Genomic DNA, 10,721 nt, shown 5'->3' with positions numbered 1-10,721 from the left:
TTTCGATTTTGTACGGCACTCATGTAAGATGCCACCGCTGAGGGAAGCCGGGTGAAGTATGGGAATCGATGAGCTATTTTTGCAACTTCCTGAGCGTCTATAAATAGTTAAGGAGGCACCCGGGTGGCTCAGTCCCGTTGAACATCGGACTCTTGATTTTGGCTCAGGTCACGATCATGCGGTGGTGAGATCGAGCCCCGAGTTGGGCTCCGCACTGGGTGTGAAGCCTGCTTAAAATTCTCTCTCTCCCTCTGCCTCTCTCCCCCACTTGCATGCGTGCACGCTCTCTCTGTCTTTCAAAAAAAAGAAAAAAGAACGAGGTTAAAAATGACTTGCGTAACAATGAAGAAAATCATTGATGTTCCACTGCAACCAGTCCAACTCTACTCCAGCCTGTGGAAATCATTGACTTCTGCGATTCTTGCCAACCCCCTTTCCAATCCCACCCAATGTCATGCTTCCATCAGTTAATCTTCCTCAGCTACTCTGGCTTCCTGGTAGTTGCTTAAACATAGCAAACACCTTTCTGAACCAGGACATTTGCTGGTCCCATATGCCTAGAATGCTCTGTCCATGGCTGGTTTTCCCTCGTTCATCAGAGAAGTCTTTTCTGACACGGGACACCTATACTGGACCCCCCACTTGGCTCTTTTCCTTAATACAACTGTTTGTCATCTGTTATGAATGTTTGCCTAATATGCACTGGAACATATAGCCTAGTGAGAGAACACAGGTCACGTCTGTTTTATTTACTACTGTATCTTGCGTCCCTAGAGTGGCGCTTGGCCTAAAACCAGTGTTCAATAAGTTCTTTGTTGATAAGAAGGAAGAGGAAGCAAACATGATTAGGGGCTCAAAAAATGGGGATGCCAGTGTCAAAAGAAGCTTGAAGGAGAAGTTTCTTTTTTTAATTAATTTATTTTGAGAGAGAGACAGAGACAGCATGAGTGGTGAGAGGGGCGGAGAGAATCCCAGGCAGGCTCTGTGCTGCCAGTGTAGAGCCCAACACGGAGCTCGAACCCATGAATTATGAGATCATGACCTGAGCCGAAACCAAGAGTCAGACACTTAACCAACGGAGCCACCCAGGCGCCCCAAGGAAAAGTGTCCTATAAAAATGGATGTCCAATTCCATTTATTTACTTTGAAAGTTTTGCAATCTCTTTTAAAACCAACTACAGAAACTACTCTAAGGTCTAATACTTTAAGCCTCCCCCAATATATTCAATAGTGAATTTATTTTAACTCATTTTACCTGATATTTTTTTGTGCAGGATAAAGGAGGGGGGTGCTGCATTTAAGTTACTTTATTAAAAAATATATACGTATTGGGGCACCTGGGTGGTTCAGTCAGTTAAGTGTCTGACTCCCGCTCAGGTCATGATCTCATGGTTCCTGAGTTCGAGCCCCCTGTCAGGATCTATGCAGACAGCTCAGAGCCTAGAACCTACTTTGGATTCTGTGTCTCCTCTCTTGCCCTTCCCCCCCTCCCCCAAATAAATAAACATTAAAAATAAATAAATAAATAAATAAATAAATAAATAAATAAATAAACAAACATTAAAAATATATATGTAGTTATTATTTTCTTCTTATTAAAGTTCTAAGTGCCCCTTTCAGATTATTTGGAAAATAAGAAAGTTAAAAATGAAAAGAAATATCACAGTTAACCGATTACCTGGAGATCACCACCATTCACACTTGCATTTTTTTGTACTGTTCTATGAATATTTCTCGACCATCTAGGAACACACTACAAGTGAAATGTTATAAAATATTATAAAATATAAAATAAAACCCTTGCTTTTAAAATGTAACATTAACATAAGTGGTTTTATGTCGATAGGTATGATTTGAGAGAAGCTTTTCAAATGATAATGCCCTGATTTATTTCACTATACTCCTATTGTGTGGATACACTCCCGCTTATTATTAGTCTATTTGAAATGTAGGCTAATTTTCCCCTACTTTCACATATTTGCAATGTTGTGATTATCTCTGTCCACAAATGTTTGTCAACGTTTCTAATATTTACTTGGAATAGCTCTTTAGAAAGAGAATTACTGAGTCAGAAGGTATTCACATTTTTAAACCTCTTGCTAATGTATGGCCCAATTGTTTTTCAAAGAAACTGCATTCCTATGGCTATTACTTTATTTTGGAGCCACTTTGGCATCCACTTTACCCTAGACCAAAGTGGGGATGACTCAGGCCCAGATTGGATCCCTTCCAAGAGGTGGATTACAAGGGACCAGCATGGCCTCCCTCTGGGGCGTCTTGCATTCACAATGGTCCCCTGCGTGGATACCCAAAGACCCAAAGATGTTCCTGAGTCTCCTGCATGTTTCTTCCTTATTATTCTAGGGAGAGATGTTAGCATTCGGGTCTGGTTTCCTGAGCTTTAATTTGGAGAGAAAGTGGAGGAAGTGGGTTAGTTTAAATTCCCAGAGCATTCCTTTGCATCAGTGAAAAGTTACAATTTTTGAATAGATACCTGTATTCCAGCTGGTCCCACGGTGCCTGAAGAATTTAGGGCATGATTAAAAGAGTTGAAAGGAAGCAGTGTCAAAAGACCCAGAAAATCTAGTGTGTCGAGTCTGAAAACAGGATTTCAAGCTTTTGAATTCCACCAACTCATTCACAGCTGCACATCCTGTCAGATTTGGGCCACTGGGTAAACATCTTTGGAAGAGAGCCTTTGACATTTAAGATAAAAATATTTTGAACCTGAAGGAAAATGAACAATTGCAATTACAAGGGGCTGACAAGTTTTCTGGAAAATAGTTCTTTTGATTCTTAATGAGGTAGGACATGACTGCTCTGAGGAACTCGAGTATTTTTGGCTCATCCATCTGTGTCTCAAGTATTTAGTTTCAAAATTGTGTTGACTGAACACAGGGAGGATTTTTTTCACAGTTTTGATTGTGATTAATAACAAGTAAGTGACGTCTTTGTGTGTGTGTGTGTGTGTGTGTGTGTGTGCGCGCGCGCGCATGTATGTGCCTACAGAGAGTGAATGCTAATGGAGACTTATGTATGCCTTAGATCACAGAATCCATCATATCCACCTGGGTTGGAAGTTTCTGGTTAGACCTCGAGGGAGCCCATGTGGTGACTGATGAGCCTCAGTAGCCCCAGAACAACAAAGCTTGGCGTAAATACTCCTATCTTCAAAGCAGCAGTTCTAGTGCGGTTAAAGTCCTTTAACTCTATTTCCTTTCTGCCAGAGCTTACATTGCTAACAGATATAAATCACTGTGCCTGTGTCACGCTTTCCTTTGAAGGTGTGCGAGGGTGTTACCTAATTACTGGGCAAATGAACAATTATTTGAAAGAGGTTTTTTTTTTTTTTTTTTTTTTTTTTTTTTTTTTAAAGCATGTTTGTTGATACTCCAGTGAGGCTATTTATAGTAATCTTTTCAAGCAGGTTCTGAGTCCCTGTAAAAGCAAACAGATAAAATTTATAGAGACGTGCAGTGGGGAGCGGTGATGTTAGCTCTTTTTGTAAGAATGTAGAGCTAACGCATCTCTGCTCTGTCAGCTCAGAGCCTCACCAATGGTGAGATCATGACCTGAGCCGAAATCAAGAGTCAGATGCTTAACAGACTGAGCCACCCAGGCGCCCCAGTAATCCTTACTTTCATAGGATCCTAACTAATACACAAATGTAACATGGTTCGTTTCTTTTAAGGAATATAAAGGAAATACAGCTTCCATGGTACTAGATAGAAATAGCTATTATTTCTAGAAATAATAGAAATAGAAATAGCTATTATTTCCCCTAAGGAAATCGCGAGGTCTCTTAGCTACCGTATTCCATCTTTTACTTTTACTTAAATATTTAAAAACTTTTATAGTGCCGTGACATTTCTGCAGCTAAGGACTATGGATCTCTAAAAAGGAAGGACATTTTCCTACCTAACCATAATACCATTATCACACATAACAAAATGACTAGTAATTCCCTAGTTGTATTTAATACTCATCTTTTTCCCTCCAAACTGCCCCAATTGTCTTTAAATGTTATTTACAGTTGGTTTATCTGAATCAGTCAAGGTCCACACTGGTTACGGTTGGTTCCTCAGTCTCTTTTAATCTACAACAGTCCCTCCCACTCCCTCCACCTCACTGACTTGATGAAGAAATCACCCACTGTTTTGTAACAATCAGTTTCAATTTACTCATTGGTCAACAATAAGCCAACCACGCTGGCCAAGATCGTCTTGCCAACCCAATGGAACCAGGTGTCTTCATTCCATCACTGATACTTTTGATCTGACGTCTCCTGACGTTCAACCTCAAGAGCAAAGAAAACAAAAGCAAGACCGAAAGCAAACCCTGCCGCTGACTTGAATGTGACCATACGTACAGTCATTCTGGAATCTGTGTGATCTAGTTCCATGAGTCTCTGAGTCAGTGGCTGGTTTCGCGCCTCCTTTCTGTGAATGCCTGCTGTGATTTCTTTCTACCTCCCCTGATTCTGAGGTCAGTTTTCAGACAGTCAACCATGTTTACCTGTGGGGTTGCCTGCCATACGGTATGCAGTCTCCCGCCAGCTCTGTGAAGCATCTCACGGACAGGGAGACCGTATGAAGTGGAAAGATGTTCCCTGAATTTCTCTTTTACTTCGTTACACCCGACCTTCCTGTTTACCTTTTTCTTTTTTTATTATTTTAAAAATTTTCTATTTGTTTATTTTTGAGAGACAGAAAGAGAAAGCACGTGTGTGCAAGTGGGGGAGAGAGGCAGAGGGAGAGAGAGGATGTTAAGCAGACTCCACCCTCAGTGCAGAGCCCTAGAGGGGGCCCGATCCCACGACCCCGGGGATCATGACCTGAGCCAAAATCAAGAGTTGGGCGCTCAACTGACTGAGTCACCCAGGAGCCCTTGCCTTTTTCTCATATGGAAACGAAAACCCCCAGGACAGAATGGTAATCAGTACTGGCAATCCCTCCAGTCACCAGGAACCTTAAACCTTAGAGTGCACATGTATTACAGGTGTGGGGGAAGCCTTTTTTACTCACAATGAAAGCAAACTGCCATTTAAAAACTCTGACTCCTGGGGCGCCTGGGTGGCTTGGTCGGTTGGGCGTCCGACTTCGGCTCAGGTCATGATCTCACGGTCCGTGAGTTCGAGCCCCGCGTCGGGCTCTGTGCTGACAGCTCAGAGCCTGGAGCCTGTTTCAGATTCTGTGTCTCCCTCTCTCTCTGCTCCTCCCCAGTTCATGCTCTGTCTCTGTGTCTCAAAAATAAATAAAAGTTAAAAAAAATAAAAATAAAAATAAAAATTCTGACTCCTACGGGAAGTATTCAGAAATGGTGACCCCCTGGTAAACTAGTATGGGTTAGAGGTTAGCCTTTCTTGCTACACTTGTGAAACAGAGTGCCTCCATCAGGCCGTGTGCTAATTCCAGTTGGACCATATTAAACTGGGTGACCTCAGGTAACCCACCTATCTTCTGCAGCTGAATATTTGCTCTGTGAAAAGTCGGCAGAGCGAACTAGATGTCCCAGGTCCCATCCAGCACAGTCAAGCTTGGTGAGCTAATCGTGCTAATAGCTACCTCAATGTTGTCTTTCCTCTCCTCCCATAAATAACCTGACAGGCACCTGCCTTTGTGTGTGTAGGAGCCTCTGTGATGGTTTGCCAGCCATGAGTCAGGAGGTTCCTGTTTTTAATCTTTAAGTATGACTTTGCCAAACAGGTTATTTTAGGTAGGTTTCCCACATATTGGAACCACTCACCTTTTAAATTAAGACCAGTGAATCCAAATACATTTATGTTGAAACGTGTGCCATCACAGGATTGCCTAGATCTGGTTGGATGAAGAAAATACGGAGCAAACAAATAGGCTCATACCGAGCAGAACAGTTGCAAACGCGCTGAACGCAGCGCCTGCTCGAAAAAACCACAAGGCGTTACTGGCCTTGACCCTGTGCCGGGCACACGCCGGCTGCTTATCTCAGTAACCCCCGCAGGGACCACGGATGGAGCCAGCCCCTCGTGGGAACGAGCAAAGAAACACCCTTGCGCGCAAGGGAGTGAGGGTTCCAACGCAGATCCTTCTCCCTCCTCAGACCGATTCTCTTCCTGGGGCCGCAACTCAGTTTTTTTTTTAAGTTGTGCGGGTGAGCAGTATTCTGGTTTATGCTTAGAGCGAGTGCAAGCATACTTGCACTCCTTACTTTGCTCTGGTGTCATCCCACAGAATACGTCCCGCAGACGAATCTGGAACCCTTCTCAGAATGATTCACACTCGGGGAGAAACGCAGCCCCGAGACCTCCGTCTCAGGCGGCCATAGAGACCGCAACCTCGGTTTGGGTCTTGTACAGGTTCTCTCACGAAGCTGAACGGGCCCCAAGTCCTGCTGCGTCGCTGGAAAACCGATCTGTTATTCATGTGCGTGGTTGTTTCCCCGTCTCTTCCGTTTCTGCTGTCTGGTCGGTACAGCCGTGGCCCTCTGCGGCCGCTGGGATGTATGAAGTGGGAAGGGCGGCCCGGTCGGAGGGGAGAAGGGCCGACCAGCACGGCGGCGAGGCCCCGGGCCGGGCAGGGCGGCCGGGCGGGCCCAGGCTTGTCGATTTCGGTCCGCTCGCCTCCTCTGTCGGCTCTGTGCTGCGCGAGCTTTAATGATTTCAAGGTTGGCACGGGAAGCGGTGTTTCTTGTCATGGGAGAGACGATCCATCTCCATTCGGACCCCGCGTGGTGGTTAAGGCCACACATTTTGATGGAGCTTCAGCTCTGGCGGAATTTGAGGCGTGCTATTACATTACCTGCCCGTTTCTAGCTTATTTTTAAAGGCTATACGTATACATATACTTATGCTTATGTCAGGAAAATGTTTAAAAATGATTTACAGTTCAGGGGCGCCTGGGTAGGTCAGTGGGTGAAGCGGCCCACTCTTGATTTCGGCTCAGGTCATGATGTCACAGTTGGTGGGTTTGAGCCCCGTGTCCGGCCCTGCGCAGGAGGCCTGGAGCCTGCTTGGGATTCTGTCTCCCTCTCTCTCTCTCTCTCTGCCCCTCCTCCGCTCGCCCACGCACGCTCTCTCACTCTCCCAGAAACAAATAAACTTAAAAAAACTATTTGTCGTCCCCCTTACCAGTTTATAGATGTGTCACTTCATGAACGTATGTCCTTCTGGAAAGAGACTTGTCCGAAACCAAGATGAGAGTTTGTAACTACATTCAGGATCCCTTTCGCAAATGCCGGCAGGATTTTTGCTTTTGCTGTTCTGTTTTGTTTGGTTTTGGGTCATTCCTGAAACTTCTAATGAGGACAGACTGCTTTCGCTTATTAATTACAGTCGGCTTACCACCCAAATTGTTGACAAATAGCTAACCTCTATCAGAGGAGTAGAAATCGTGTGCAGCCTTCTCCATATACATTCAGCCAACAGCTTACTCTAGCAAACATTTGTGAAGCACCCGCTACGTGTCAGGCGTTGCTCTGGGCACAGTAGAAGGTCTGATAGAAGTGATCTCAGGGCGCCTGGGTGGCTCAGTCGGTTGAGCGGCCGACTCTGGCTCAGGTCATGATCTCACGGTCCGTGAGTTCGAGCCCCGCGTCGGGCTCTGTGCTGATAGCTCGGAGCCTGGAGCCTGTTTCGGATTCTGTGTCTCCCTCTCTCTGACCCTCCCCCATTCATGCTCTGTCTTTCTCTGTCTCAAAAATAAAATAAACGTAAAAAAAAAAAAGTGATCTCAGTCCCTCAGGGGCACATAGCTAGTTTTCCCAGTTCAGTGATCCCCAAATTTCTGTAAAATTTTTCTACACATAGAAAAAGACACTTTTTTTTTTTCTATTGCTATTGTAGCAAGAAGTGAGCTACAGAAAGTGCTCCATAAGTGGTAACAGTTACGACCATCTGTCCAGTGACTGTCTCTGGATTTGCTCCTTCTCTGGGTTGCTAGAATCATCCTGAATCAAATGACATTTTTCCGGTACTCATATCTCAAAAACCTTTTAGCCACGTCCCAGCCAGACCTGCTCCTCTGGCAGAATTTTCTGTGTTGGCTTATGGTACCACCAGCCCCATAAGCCAGTCCTTCCTCTACCATGCTCCTGCCTACCACAGGGTCTTTGCATGTGCTGGTCCTTGTCCTAGAATGTCCTTCCCACTTCTCCATTTCAAAGGTCAGAGCTGCCTTCTTCGGAGGTGGCCTGTCTTATCTCCCTGAGCAGCTCAAATCCTGTGCACCACCCTTTAACACGGGTGCCACTTTATATCTCATTGGGTGATTATGTGATTGATGTCTGTCCCTCCCACCGGGATATAAGCTCCATGAGAACCAGGGAAGTATTAATTTTTGTTAGTCGTGGATCCCCACCGTCTAGCCTGAATTACATGGCAGATACTTAGTAAACATCTGTTGAAAGAATGGACTAGAAGTCTGTAGTTCATGTGTTATTTGAATTGCTTCGTGGAGTATTTATTACTTAACTATAAAGGCAGTGCATGGTATTTGTGATAAATACAAATAATACAGACATTTATAAAATAAGAAATGAAACTGTTTCTAAACCCTGTAATCCCATATCCCAGTGGTGTCCACTATTGAGACTCTATTGACGCAAGCTTGATTATATCCTTCCAGACTGTTCCTGTGCCTACCAATCATACACACAAACACATAGGCACATATATGGTTCTCATAGGAAAACAGAACCATATGCTACATATGTTTTTGTTTTGTTGAACAGTATACTGGAGCTCCCTTTCTAGGTTGGTATATAATCGATCTCTCTCATTAAGATGGTTATGAAATATTTCAGAAAGTTGTGAAAATAATACAATGGGCACTCATGGACACGCCCAGGTTATTAAATAAAGATTACAAAGACATCGATCACGTTTCCCCCCCACCCCCCACCCGCTTGCCGCCATGAGATGAGGCCACCACCATCTTGAATTTGGTTGTTTCTTATTCCTGTGTATTTCTCTGTTCTTTGGCTATAGACTAGGTCTATATCTATAACCATTGGAGAGTCTTTGCATATTTCCAAATTTTATATAAATGGTATCATTCTGTATGCATTTTCTTGCAACGTTATATTTGTGAGATTCATTCAGACTGAAATGGGTAGTTCAGGTTCATTCATTTCCCTTGATGTAGGGAATATACATTTTTATTTTACTGCAAGAATATGTTACAATTTTACTGCAAGAATGTTATATTTTACTGCAAGAATATGTTATTATAATTGGTTATCTATTCTTCTCTTGATGTGCATTTAGGTGGTTCCCTCTCCCCCCACTTTTTTTTTTTTTGCTATGTCAAACAATGCAGCTATAAAACATTCCTCAATATGCCCCCTTTGTGCCTAAGTGAGACGATTTCTCCAGAGATTAAACCTGGGAGGGGAAATGCTAAGGCTATGTATTTCTTCAATTTTAGTAGCAGGTGCCCATCTACTTCTCCAAAGTTCTCTCGTTGTTTATTACAGCTGAACAGTAGCAGTCCATTAAAAAATGTACACCAATGTATTTGCCCATTCCTTACTGCATTTGCTGGATAGTATCGGGGCGGGGGGAGGTATTTAAAACAATATTAAATGTAAAATCTTTCCCATTGAGATGATCACTCTAGGAGGGCACTGGAGAGTTTGGAAGGTCCTCTGGGGCATTTTAGCTCATTTCATCTGCGGAGAGAGTCAGGTCAGTTACTACCATTGCTACTTTTTATTTTCAGTGGAAACTAAACCTGAGACCTCAGGTCCTCGTGGGGGTGAACAGCAGAGTCAGGTGAAGCGGCCCGGTCCCTGGCCCCTGGCTTGGCCACCGGACTTCTCTGTCTCCTTACCCAGTGACCGAGCTGGTTCAGCCTAGAACCAGTACTGGTCAGAGCACGGGAAATGATGTCACAGCTGCCGACCGCAACAAAGAACAAGGAGGAAACACGCCTTCTTTACCGCACCTGTGAAAATGCAGGGTGTCAGCTCACAGGCTGCTGCTGGGCCGCATTGTCCTGGAAAAGGGGAAACAGATGGCAATTTAATAGAGGCCTGATAGCATTGTTTTGGGTTGGACAGGGGGGATCCTCTGGGGAACCAGGAGAGAGGCTTCCAGCTACGGGCACAACCGGTTGGAGAAGAAGCTTGCTGTGACCACTTCCTCCCTCCCACCCCTGCCCTAGGAGGGGCCCAGTGCCCAGAGCGGGTGGGGATGCATAGACCTCTATTGTTTGCCTGCCGTGGGTGTGCATGAATGTGTGTGCACATGTGTGTGTGCATGTGTGGGAGTGCATGTGTGTGCTCACACACACACATGTGTGCACGTGTCTGTGTGTGTGTGTGTGTGTGTGTGTGTGTATGTGGGTGTTGGGGGCAGGGCCGGGATGGTGAAAGCCAAGTACAGGAATGGCCTTGGGGCAGGAATACCTATAGCTGATGGGGGAAACATGTGTTCACCGGTGATACCACCCCTCTTTTTCCTTTTTATGTGCTAGCTGTGTGTCCGGAACTTGAATGTCTCTTATCTCTCTTTTTTTTTAAGTTTATTAATTAACTTATTTTTTTAATTAAAAAAATTGTTAATGTTTATATTTGAGAGAGAGAGAGAGAGAGAGAGAGAGAGCGAGCACAAGCAGGGGAGGGGCAGAGACAGAGGGAGACACAGAATCCGAAGCAGGCTCCGGGTTCCGAGCTGTTAGCACAGAGCCTGACTAGGGGCTTGAACTTGTGAACCGGGAGATCATAAGCTGAGCTGAAATTGGACG

Source organism: Felis catus, chromosome C1, assembly GCF_018350175.1.
Source record: "Felis catus isolate Fca126 chromosome C1, F.catus_Fca126_mat1.0, whole genome shotgun sequence".
Taxonomy (NCBI): Eukaryota; Metazoa; Chordata; class Mammalia; order Carnivora; family Felidae; genus Felis; species Felis catus.
The sequence above is the reverse complement of the archived record's forward strand: the minus strand, read 5'-3'. Positions refer to the sequence as shown.